General features: G+C 43.9%; 1 long non-coding RNA gene across 1 annotated transcript; it reads right to left on the bottom strand.

Annotated features, from left to right (window-relative positions):
• Positions 1 to 5,860: 5,860 nt before the first annotated feature.
• Positions 5,861 to 6,529, bottom strand: LOC106887370. The gene is made up of 3 exons (XR_001411866.1): positions 6,482 to 6,529; positions 6,127 to 6,201; positions 5,861 to 6,004 (listed from the first exon to the last, which is right to left on the bottom strand). It is a non-coding gene; the product is annotated as an uncharacterized LOC106887370 (long non-coding RNA).
• Positions 6,530 to 12,259: the final 5,730 nt, after the last annotated feature.

The raw sequence follows: 12,259 nt of genomic DNA, 5'->3' as shown, positions 1-12,259 counted from the left end.
ATCTTTCTACTATCTAATCTAAATCTCCCCTCTTTCGGTTTAAAACTGTTACCCCTCATCCTGTCACTACAAATAACACCAAGAAGACTCACACACATAATCATCACAGTCTGGATACAAAGAACTTGTCAAATACCTTGATAATCCATGTTTCTGGCATTTCTTCTGTGGATCCTTTAGAAACTTGGATGGATTTGAAAAGCTTTTTCTGAACTGAAACGGCCTTAGATGATCTCACCAGAAACTGCAAGCAATTCAGCTGGTCTCTTGAATTCCTTAATTTTTCCAACTCATTAGCAAGTAACTCTTCAACATGTAGCCTGTTAGCTTGCTTGGCATTCAGCTGGAGCAATCCCATGACTACTAAAATGAAAGGAATTTTAAATGTCTTAAGAGAAATACATACATACATGCCATACTGGAAAAATAAGTTATGAGTTTAAAAGTACATTTTTGTGGACCAGAGTATTCACAGCTCTAAAAAAATGAAATATCACTATATATTTTCTTCAATGAAAGACAATACCAAAAAAAGCTGCCTCAATATTGTAATCTGTAAAAGGCAGAATTTAAGCCCAGAGATTTTTAAATTCACATGTGAGTTGTCCAGCACTTGCTAGAAAAAGAGGGAAGGTTTTGACTGGTTATGTTCAGTATGTACAGAATCAATGAGATTTTGTATCATCTAAATTCTTGATGGTTAAGTCCAGCATCCAGAGTGTAAGGGGCTGAAGTTCCTTTTCCTGGATGAACAAAAGGACTTCAATATTTTGTAGGTTTTCTCAAGATCTCTAACAACCTCAGAGGAATGAAGAAACTAATTACTTAACGCTTTAGAATTCAAACGAACCACGAGAAAAGATGGAAGAAACCAAGCCCAGTTTTACTGGAAAGTTACGAAATCTGTACCTAATGGGGACAAATTTAATACAGGTTTCAGAGTTTTCCACATAAGTGCTAACGATCCGCCCCCCTCTGCGTGGCAATCTGGGTCAGCTTAAGGAGGAATGGAGAGAGCACCAGGGCACTTCAAAGCAGCACAAGCCACTTTGTTGATTTTATAACACAAAACATTACTTTCGTGTCTGCTGAACAGCAGAGTTAAGGTCAGGAGCTGGCTGGGGAGAGATGCTTCGGTTCTGCTTCAGTTTGTTTAGTTGCTGGGCCCTTCCCAGCAGAGGGGACAGCAATGCCCCCCCATTTGCACACCCCCAGCAGTGGATCAACCACAGGGGAACATACCTGAGCAACCAAGAGAGAGGGATTCTGGGTTCATGCTTCCCAAGGGGTTTTTGAGTCCAACAGGAGCTGGGATCTCTGAAGGTAAGAGTTCTGCAAGAGGGCATGAAATCAGCACTTACAGAATCATAGAATGGTTGGGGTTGGAAGGGACCTTAAAGATCATCTAGTTCCAACCCCCCTGCCCTGGGCAGGGACACCTCCCACTAGAGCAGCTTGCATGTACGAACCCTGATTGAAAGGTTAAGTGTTATTTATCCATCCTTCCTGAGTTTTATGACACTTTTTCAGGTCTTTCTTTCATGCACAACAAAGTATATTTAAAAACTTTTCAGCACAACCACTATTTCTAGGAAGCCCTGGGCCCATTTACATGAGTTTCTTGCTTTAGAGCACCTTTTTTGCAATATACGCATTAAAGCCTTTAGAATAACTTTACTTTACAGAATCACAGAATGATATGGGGTTGGAAGGGACCTCTGGAAATCATCTAGTCCAACCCCCTGCCAAAGCAGGGCTACCCAGAGCAGGTTGCACAGGAAGGTGTCCAGGTGGGTTTGGAATGTCTCCAGAGAAGGAGACTCCACCACCTCTCTGGGCAGCCTCTTCCAGGGCTCTGCCACTCTCAAAGGGAAGAAGTTCCTCCTCATGTTTAGGTGGAACTTCTTATGTTCCAGTTTGTGCCCAGAGCCTCTTGTCCTGTCACTGGGCACTACTGAAGAAAGACTGGCCCCATCCTCTTGACACCCACCCTTTAAGTTGATCAGATCCCCTCTTAGCCTTCTCCTTCCAGACTAAAAAGACCCAAGTCCCTCAGCCTTTCATTGCCTTACACTCATATAGATTTTATTTAAATCATGAACGATAAAATAGACCTCCATAAGCATAACCTAGCAACAGCTTTTATGATTAATAAGTTCTTTAGCTTTTACTTGGACTCTCTACTGTTATTAGAAGGAAGGGAAAAGCATTTTCTCATTTTAGCACGTTGCTGCTACACAACTCCATGCACCCCCCATTCTGCATTCTTCAAAAAGAGCAAAGCTACGGTCAAAAACATTCATTCTAGACATTTTGAAGAAGACTTACCCAAAGGGCAACAGTCAAATGTTGAAAAAGTTAAACGCTCCTATAAAAGGGTGGGGTTTTCCTTACGATTCCTAGGACATAAAAGAGGATAAAAAAATTAAAGGATAGCCTTTCCTGAGGATGCAAGAACTCATCAAATAATGCAGTAACCTTACTGTGAGGTATATAAAGGTTGTTAACTGTGAATTTTTCCTTAAATGGTCAGAACTGTGCTCTTCAACATATACGTAAGAGCACAGTTCTGATTATTATATACAGGCATATGTATCTATGAACCTATAAATGACTTTCCAATCTGTTTTATTAACAGGTACCTGTTAATGAGATCTCAGTCCATTCCTAAAATGGAATAAATCTATTCTTCCCTGAAAGTATTCTCTGATTTGCTTACCTCAAAGCCCCTTTCTGCTTCGTTTGGCCAGGTCCAGTGAGGAGAGTAACCTGAGCCCAAGGGTGTTGATGGTTCCATAACTCTGACGGGCAACAGTCAAATGTTGAAAAAGTTAAACGCTCCTATAAAAGGGTGGGGTTTTCCTTACGATTCCTAGGACATAAAAGAGGATAAAAAAATTAAAGGATAGCCTTTCCTGAGGATGCAAGAACTCATCAAATAATGCAGTAACCTTACTGTGAGGTATATAAAGGTTGTTAACTGTGAATTTTTCCTTAAATGGTCAGAACTGTGCTCTTCAACATATACGTAAGAGCACAGTTCTGATTATTATATACAGGCATATGTATCTATGAACCTATAAATGACTTTCCAATCTGTTTTATTAACAGGTGCCTGTTAACGAGATCTCAGTCCATTCCTAAAACGGAATAAATCTATTCTTCCCCAACAGCTTTTATGATTAATAAGTTCTTTAGCTTTTACTTGGACTCTCTACTGTTATTAGAAGGAAGGGAAAAGCATTTTCTCATTTTAGCACGTTGCTGCTACACAACTCCATGCACCCCCCATTCTGCATTCTTCAAAAAGAGCAAAGCTACGGTCAAAAACATTCATTCTAGACATTTTGAAGAAGACTTACCCAAAGGGCAACAGTCAAATGTTGAAAAAGTTAAACGCTCCTATAAAAGGGTGGGGTTTTCCTTACGATTCCTAGGACATAAAAGAGGATAAAAAAATTAAAGGATAGCCTTTCCTGAGGATGCAAGAACTCATCAAATAATGCAGTAACCTTACTGTGAGGTATATAAAGGTTGTTAACTGTGAATTTTTCCTTAAATGGTCAGAACTGTGCTCTTCAACATATACGTAAGAGCACAGTTCTGATTATTATATACAGGCATATGTATCTATGAACCTATAAATGACTTTCCAATCTGTTTTATTAACAGGTACCTGTTAATGAGATCTCAGTCCATTCCTAAAATGGAATAAATCTATTCTTCCCTGAAAGTATTCTCTGATTTGCTTACCTCAAAGCCCCTTTCTGCTTCGTTTGGCCAGGTCCAGTGAGGAGAGTAACCTGAGCCCAAGGGTGTTGATGGTTCCATAACTCTGACAGTACTTAATGATCCTATAGATTCTGGCTGCAAAGAGCCACCCCTGAGTTTTGGCAAACGCTTTTTGTTGTATTTGGCAAGTTGTCTCCGTTTGCTTCTTCGTGCTTGGAGCTCAGCATCAGCTGCAACACATCCAAAGGCTTTCCATCTGGTTTTTCCAGTCGTGATTCTCCTCCTAAACCAGCATTCTTCTCAAGCACTTCTGATTAATCCCAGAGGATCAAATTGAATAATTAGCAGGTTAGGATGTACAGCAGAACCAGAGGGTTCTTTGCAGAGCCTTCTCACCCATGCTGGCGTGGTGGGTTTCAAATGGAAGCCTGGCTCTTCAACTCAGGTGACCTACAATTCTGCTCCTTTGCTGACAGCAGAATGAGTGGATGGCTTGTTGCTACTCTTTGGTGTATAAATTTACTTTTTAATCAATTTTTGAACAGCAGCAGGAGTAATGTTAGTAAATATATATTAGGATATATTCACTTGCGCATATATACATGCATACACATAAACATACACACAAATATACACATGTATGTGTATAAATATATTTATCTCACCCTGCGTCAGGGTCTGCATCAGCCTTTTCAGGAAGAGCCATTGTGGAGAATTTAGCGATTCATTTTAGCAAAGAATCCAAATTCTGGGAGTTAATATTTTTAACTTTGGATTTCTTTGATTGCAAGCAGCAATCAAAGGCACAGGATGAGACTGTTTGATGTTGTGTAATTTATACACAGCCCTGCCTGGCTATACGTGTGTGAGGACAGAAGGATGTCTCTGGGTTGTTGCATTCCAAAATGCACCCCATCAGCAGTGGTTCATTTTCCTCTGGGGGAGCACCACTCTGGTTCCTCCTGGTCAGGGCACCAGGAGCATTTCTAATCAATTTTTGAACAGCAGCAGGAGTAACATTAGTAAATATATATAAAGATATATTCACATGCACATACATACACATATATATACACACAAATATACACATGTATGTGTATAAATATATTTATCTCACCCCGTATCAGGGTCTGCATCAGCCTTTTCAGGAAGAGCACATTTGGCCATTGTGGAGAATTTAGTGATTCATTTTAGCGAAGAATTCGAATTCTGGGAGTTAAAAGTATTAACTTTGGATTTCTTTGATTGCAAGAAATCTTTGAGACTGTTTGATGTTGTGTAATTTAAACGCAGCCCTGCCCAGCTATACATGTGTGAGGACAGAAGGATGTCTCTGGATTGTTGCATTCCAAAATGCACCCCATCGATTGATTTTCCTCTGGGGGAGCACCACTCTGGATCCTCCTGGTCAGGGCACCAGGAGCAGCTCCCGAGTTAGTCATCGACGTTATCCACCACCCACCACCAGGAGAATCATGGAATCATAGAATCCTCTAGGTTGGAAGGGACCTTAAAGATCATCTAGTCCAACCATCAACCTTACTCTGACAAAAAAATAAATAAGAAATAAGGAAAAAAAAAAAAACAACACACCAAAAAAACCCACCACACCACACTAAACCATATTCTTGAGGACCATGTCAACCCGTCTTTTGAACACCTCCAGGGATGGTGCCTCAACCCCTTTGCTGGGCAGCCCATTCCAAGGCTTAAGAACCCTTTCCATGAAGAAATTTTTCCTAATATCCATCCTTAACCTCCCCTGGTGCAACTTGAGGCCATTTCCCCTTGTCCTCTCTCCTGTGACTTGGGAGAAGAGACCAACCCCCCCCTTCTCTACACCCCCCCTTCAGGTAGTTATAGAGCGCAATAAGGTCTCCCCTCAGCCTCCTCTTCTCCAGGCTGAACACCCCCAGCTCCCTCAGCCTCTCCTCATAAGACTTGTCCTCCAGACCCCTCACCAGCTTTGTTGCCCTTCTCTGGACCCGCTCCAGCACCTCAATGTCTTTTTTGTGGTGAGGGGCCCAAAACTGGACACAGCCCTCGAGGTGAGGCCTCACCAGTGCCCAGTACAGGGGGACAATCACCTCTTGAGTCCTACTCACCACGCTGTTCTTGATACAGACCAGGCCTTCTTGGCCACCTGGGCACACTGCTGTCTCCTGTTCAGCCGACAGTCGACCAACACCCCCAGGTCCTTTTCTGCCAGGCAGCTCTCCAGCCATTCTTCCCCAAGCCATTCTTCCTCCCCAAGCCCCAAGGTTCAGTTCCTCTGGCAGGAGAAAGCGAGTTGCAATATTTACAGCCACTAATGGCTTGCAGAAGCCAAGCTGTGGCCAGCCAGGCTGTGGCCGTAGCGTCGCTGCCACCAGCTCATCCCGGCGCTGAACTCACCTGGATCATCCCGACCAGCACCCGACTTGGACGAATCACCAGACCCACTGGGCAGCCGTGGATGGGGTTTTTATGCTGAAAAACAAATGCTGTCACAAACACATTTTTCTCTGTGCATGTGCTAAATCTGTCAGGTTGTGCATCTTGCTTTTTTTAATCAGATTGGAAGTGGCAACCTGAACTCTGGATCAGCAGCTCCTGGCTTTTCCTGTGTTCTCCTAAGTGCTGCTCTAAGTGCTGGACTCACCATGTCCCTGAAGCCCAGCTCACTCAAGACCCAAAGATGAGCCAAAGGAGATGTGAATAATGCAAAAACACATGCACAGGAAGACAAAGTAACTTACGTTCTACTTACATTTAGGGCTACAAAGGTGATGAGGGGCCTGGAGCATCTCCCTTATGAGGAAAGGCTGAGCGATTTGGATCTTTAGTCTGGAGAAGAGAAGACCGAGGGGGGATCTGATCAATGCCTGTAAATACTCAAAGGGTGGGTGTCAGGAGGATGGGGACAGTCTTTCTCCAGTGGTGCCCAGTGACAGGACAAGAGGTAACGGGCACAAACTTGAACACAAGAAGTTCCATCTAAATATGAGGAGGAACTTCTTCACTTTGAGGGTGGCAGAGCCCTGGAAGAGGCTGCCCAGAGAGGTGGTGGAGTCTCCTTCTCTGGAGACATTCCAAACCCACCTGGAGATGTTCCTGTGGAACCTGCTCTGGGTAGACCTGCTTTGGCAGGGGGGTTGGATAAGATGATCTCCAGAGGTCCCTTCCAACCCCAGATCATTCTGTGATTACACAACACTTAAAAATTCCAAACAAACTTTGGCTGCATGGTTTTTGTGGCAATTTAGAAAAACCCGTTATTTAAAAACAGAAATAAGGCTTTGATCTCCTCTCGGGCAGAGCAAACTCCTCTGATGACAACACAACTGTGTGCGCCCCATTGCTTTGTCTTACACGAGCTGCCTGATGTTACAGTCCAAATCATGGACATCCCTGTCTCTGGCACGGCTGAGTGCTACCTTTCTCACTGAGTGCATAGCACTGGGTGTAGAAATGTTTTATTTCCATAGCAGCTCTTTTCCCGTGTCCCATTAGATTAATTTGAAAATTGCAGAATGTTTAACTAAATGTAAAATACCCCTCTTACCTCCAAGCCTCAACGCGAGCTCGTGTGTTGGCATCACTAGTGTGTCTGTGGCTGCGTGGCACGGCACGTTCTCCTGATGAATCCCACGTTGCGAGTCACGAAGTAAGTTTTCCAAGTCTCGGGGTTTTTTAGTTAGTCTTTTTCTCCAAACGCAACAACTGCTGTGGTTTCACAACTTTCCATTTGAATGCTGAGGCCAGATGTCAACTTCCCCTGCTTATGATTAAAAAAAAAAGAAGAAATTCAGTTAGCCAACTTCCAGCATGGATCTCAACGCAGCGAGCGATTCCTGATGTATTTAAAACACGGTACCACAGTAACAGATACCCGCTTCTTCTGTGCAGTACGAGGTTTCCCCTCATTATTTTACAGCTAATGACCACCATGCTACTAACAGGGCACATAGAGCTATGATCCTGTCTAGACACCCCGACCAGAATGTCACCCACGTTCAGCTCTTCTGTCAAAGCCAGTGAAATTATTGTCTCTAATCAAAGAATAACAGAATCATAGAATGGTTTGGGTTGGAAGGGACCTTAAAGATCATCTAGTTCCAACCCCCCTGCCATGAAATATGTTAATTATGAAATATTGCCTTTCTAGCTTTAGAAGGGTGCAACAGCAGAAACTGTACAGGCAGAGTCAGTGGCATAAAACGGGGCCCCTCACCACAAAAGAAGACATTGAGGTGCTGGAGCAGGTCCAGAGAAGGGCAACAAAGCTGGTGAGGGGTCTGGAGAAGAAGTCTTATGAGGAGAGGCTGAGGGAGCTGGGGGTGTTGAGCCTGGAGAAGAGGAGGCTGAGGGGAGACCTTCTTGCTCTCTCCAACTCCCTGAAAGGAGGGTGTAAAGAGGCAGGGGACAGTCTCTTCTTCCAATTCACAAGTGATAGGACAAGAAGAAATGGCCTTAAGTTGCACCAGGAGAGGTTCAGGATGGATATTAGGAAAAATTTCTACACAGAAAGGGTTCTTAAGCCTTGGAATGGGCTGCCCAGGGAAGGGGTTGAGGCACCATCCCTGAAGGTGTTCAAAAGACGGGTTGACATAGTGCTTAGAGACATGGTTTAGTGATGGTTTTTTATCAGTTAGGTTGATGGTTGGACTAGATGATCTTAAAGGTCCCTTCCAATCTGGACAATTCTATGATTCTACAAAACCATACACAAATGCTTATTACAAAGACTAACAGAAAAGAGAGATGGAAACTATTTCCATCCATATGTGATGTAATGGGGATGCACCACCACCAGCAAGCTCAGGTCTTGAGGGATATTAGTTGTTTAGCATAAATACTAAGTTTTAGTTAGAATAAATTACTTAGGATCGTAACATGGTTTGATTTATGCTGTTTGCTTAGCTTTACTTAGCAGTAGCAGCTAGATTTGCGGAAGCCTGTAGGCTGCAATAGACTTGTTTTTATTAGTAATTTTCCTAGCAGCTGGTACAGTGCTGCTTTTCATCTTTTAGTATGGGGAAGATATTGCTATTGTCCTGATGTTTTGGTACTGTTTTTCCCAAGACTGGGACTCTTCAGTTCTCCAGTGAGTGGGGGTGCACAAGGAATATAAACCAGAAGATAAGGAGACTCCAACCCTCGGATGAAACTGCAAATCAACAAGGTAAGAGCCTGCCTGCCCAGACACAGAAAAAAGAATCCAGTAAGGTGTTACAAGACCCCAGACCAAGAGTCAGCACTGAACTAAAAGACACATGGACAACACGTGAAGAGTGCCTGAGGGGCAAATGTGAGGGACAAAAAAAATCACTCCAGGATTTCTTTGTTCAAGATCTCTCTTCAGAGGCGCCCAGCCCAGGCTGTCCTTGCTGCTGTGACTTCGAATTAAACTGATTATTTTATAAAATCCAAGGCCTGAGACTCTGCAGAGAAATTCTCTTTTTAGTCAACAAATGCTTTCTAGCAGCACTGCTTGACAGTAGCAACTACTAGCCCTGAAGCTGGGTTCACCTGCCTACTGTTTAGGAATTCAAACTGCAGAGGTCGGCGGCTGAACTAGCCATCTCTGGTTCCTGTATTGCCCACAGAGAGAAATAAGGAGAGACCCCTTTTCTGGAGAGAAATAAGGAGAGACCCCTTTTCTGGGCGAGTCATCTGGTGTATTTTAAATAGGTGTTGTAGGGTAAGAGAGACTGGACTTAACCAGGTAAGAAAGAATGCCTGCCTGGTCAGAGGAGAGCTGCTCTCGCTGACCTGAGGAACAGGGCACGGGGTAACTCCACGTAACCAGGAGATATTTCATTATTCTTAAGAGTGATTTTTAGCCAGGTTTAAGCAGGCTCGAAAATACACAAGGGCCCGATTGCAATCTGGTAACACGCATCCGTCACGTTCACGGAGAGAAGTTTCTCTTGGCAAGTGTTTAAAAAACTTCTGAGGCAAACAAGGCCAGAGGCTCAGAAATTCTCTTTGAACTTTTCACATCATTGTTATTGCATCCAGGATCTGTGGGACACAGAAGCGCTGCTTGAAGCACAAAATGTCACCCTGACTGTGACCCTTCCACCCCGTATTCATTCTCTGTTACGCAGTTAGAAGCAGCACGCTCACGCTTGCACTCAACAAATAAATAGAATGAAACAGAAAATACCCACATTAGTAAGCAGGCTGAGTTAAAAACCACTGGAACAAACTCCGGAAATGAACAAATTATTCAGTACTTGTTCTCAACGCCATAATAAAAATTTCCAAAACTGAACAGCTCACCTGAGTTTCCCGTTGTACCTCAGCCATGGATGGATCCAGGTGAAGACGAGGATGCGTGGAGCAACTGTGTCATCCCAGGATACTCTGATTTTTAGCAGCAGAGATTTTTCAGGCCACCCCACAGCAGGAACATTATCCTTAGTAAATGCACGTGCAGCTGCTGCTGATGTTTGGTAACGTTCTACTGCATCCTGCAAGAGACTCATGTTATTATTGATAGATGCCAGCTTTTGCAAGGACACACTCATGATCCAGCAAGGGATGTGAAGGGCAACCAAAAACATTTCAATAAGTACATAAAGAGTAAAAGGAAGACTGAGGAAAATGTGACCCCTCTGCTAAATGCAGCAGGGAGAGGCTGGTGACACAGGACACAGACAACCACAGAATCTTCAGGGTTGGAAGGGACCTTTGAGATCATTGAGTCCAACCAGACACAAAAAAAAACCCCACACACCAAAACCAAAAAACAAACCAACCAACCAACCACGCACCAACACACCACCAAATACAAAACAAAACACCCAACCCAACAATCTCAGGCACTAGAGCATGCCCTGAAGTGCCATGTCTACACGTTTCTTAAATCCCTCCAGGGATGGTGACTCCACCACCTCCCTGGACAGGCTGTTCCAGTGCCTGACCACCCTCTCAGTAACGTCATTCTTCCTAATATCTGATCTAAACCTCCCCTGCCCCAACTTCAGACCATTTCCTCTTGGGAGAAGAAGCCAACACCCACCCCTCTACAACCTCCTGTCAGGGAGTTGTAGAGGGCAATGAGGTCTCCCCTCAGTCTCCTCCAAACTAAATGTGCCCAGCTCCCTCCTCCAGCCTCCTCTTCTCCAAACTAAATGTGCCCTGGTTCCCTCAGTCTCTCCTTGTATGACTTGTTCTGTAGACCAAGTCTAGAGAACTTGTCTCTTGTCTCCAAACAAGGCCAAGGCCACCTTCACCTCAGACTTCACTGGTAAGACCAGTCTTCAGAAATCCCACGTGCCTGAGACCAGAGGGGATGTCCATAGCAAGGAAGACTAACTCCTCCTTAGGATATCCCATCAGTGCGCATGGATACGTGAAAGGAGGGAATGGAGAAGTGGGAGCCAGGCCCATCTCAGCAGAGCCTGCTGACAGGACAACAGGCCGTGGGCACAAACGAGAAACCTCAAACTCCATCTGAACAAAAAAGTGAAAACACTTTTACTGTGAGATCGGTCAAACACAGGCACAGGCTGCCCGGAGAGGCTGACTGTATCTTCCACCCTTGAAGATATTCAACACGTGACTGGACACAGCCCTGGGCTCTTGGTGGCCCCGCTTTGAGCAGGGGTTGGATTAGATGATTGGAAGAGGTCTCTTCCCACCTCAACTATCCTGTAATAAAACTTTGAGAAGCCGAAAAGTAGCACTATCTCTGCTTAGCACTTTGCTGGTCTCCTCGCTCATTTTGCATTTAAAAAATGTGACTATTCCCAGTATTTGAAGCTCTAATTCATGCTGTTATGTTCTCTTTGCAAGTCCACTCCAGCTCCACAATTCCATCTCAGCAACACATTATCACGTGGCAAATACCAGGTACTGTTGATGTGTTCTACTTTGTGCCTCCAACCCACCTGCAGCCGCTCTGCAGCCCCGCGCAGCACCCACCAGGAAGGTACTTGGCACCTTAGAAAAAGAAAACGACACGGGCTCAGCAAGAAAGTTGAATTTGTCCATTCAGAATACACCTGTCAGAATTAAAGAGGCTAAAACTCCAGCTGACAGAGTTGGAGCTAAAGACACAACTTAGCATCAACACCACAGTTCTGTGGTTGAAAAGAGTCAAGTGGATCAAGTACACTATAATTATACACATTATACATGTATATATATGTGTAATTATATGCATATTACCCGTTTCTCAAAGGTACATCTTTTTCTTTACATATTACGGTCTTTCCTGCATTGTCAAATGAAAGGTCCTGTCTCCCATGGACAGGTCAGGGAAAGGCCCTCAGCCATAACCCCCATGTCTCTGCTGGGAGCATTTAACACCCACATCCCTTCTCTAGAGTTCAGCGTGTTCACCTTGGACTGTTAGTGTTAAAGCTTTGGGATTTATTTTTTAAGGTTTGTTTTTATTTATGGCTTCAAAACACTAACCTCTTAATACAGAAATCTTCTGCTCACCAGAACATTTATCACTCTGACGGGTTCAAAATCACTGCTGTTATACCTTCGGTAACACCAAAAGGTTCTTCATATATTGTATTACTTTGAT

Source organism: Calidris pugnax, unplaced genomic scaffold (assembly GCF_001431845.1).
Source record: "Calidris pugnax isolate Ruff unplaced genomic scaffold, ASM143184v1 scaffold8, whole genome shotgun sequence".
NCBI classification, from domain to species: domain Eukaryota; kingdom Metazoa; phylum Chordata; class Aves; order Charadriiformes; family Scolopacidae; genus Calidris; species Calidris pugnax.
Note: the sequence above shows the minus strand (reverse complement) of the source record. Positions and strands in the feature narration are given on the sequence as shown.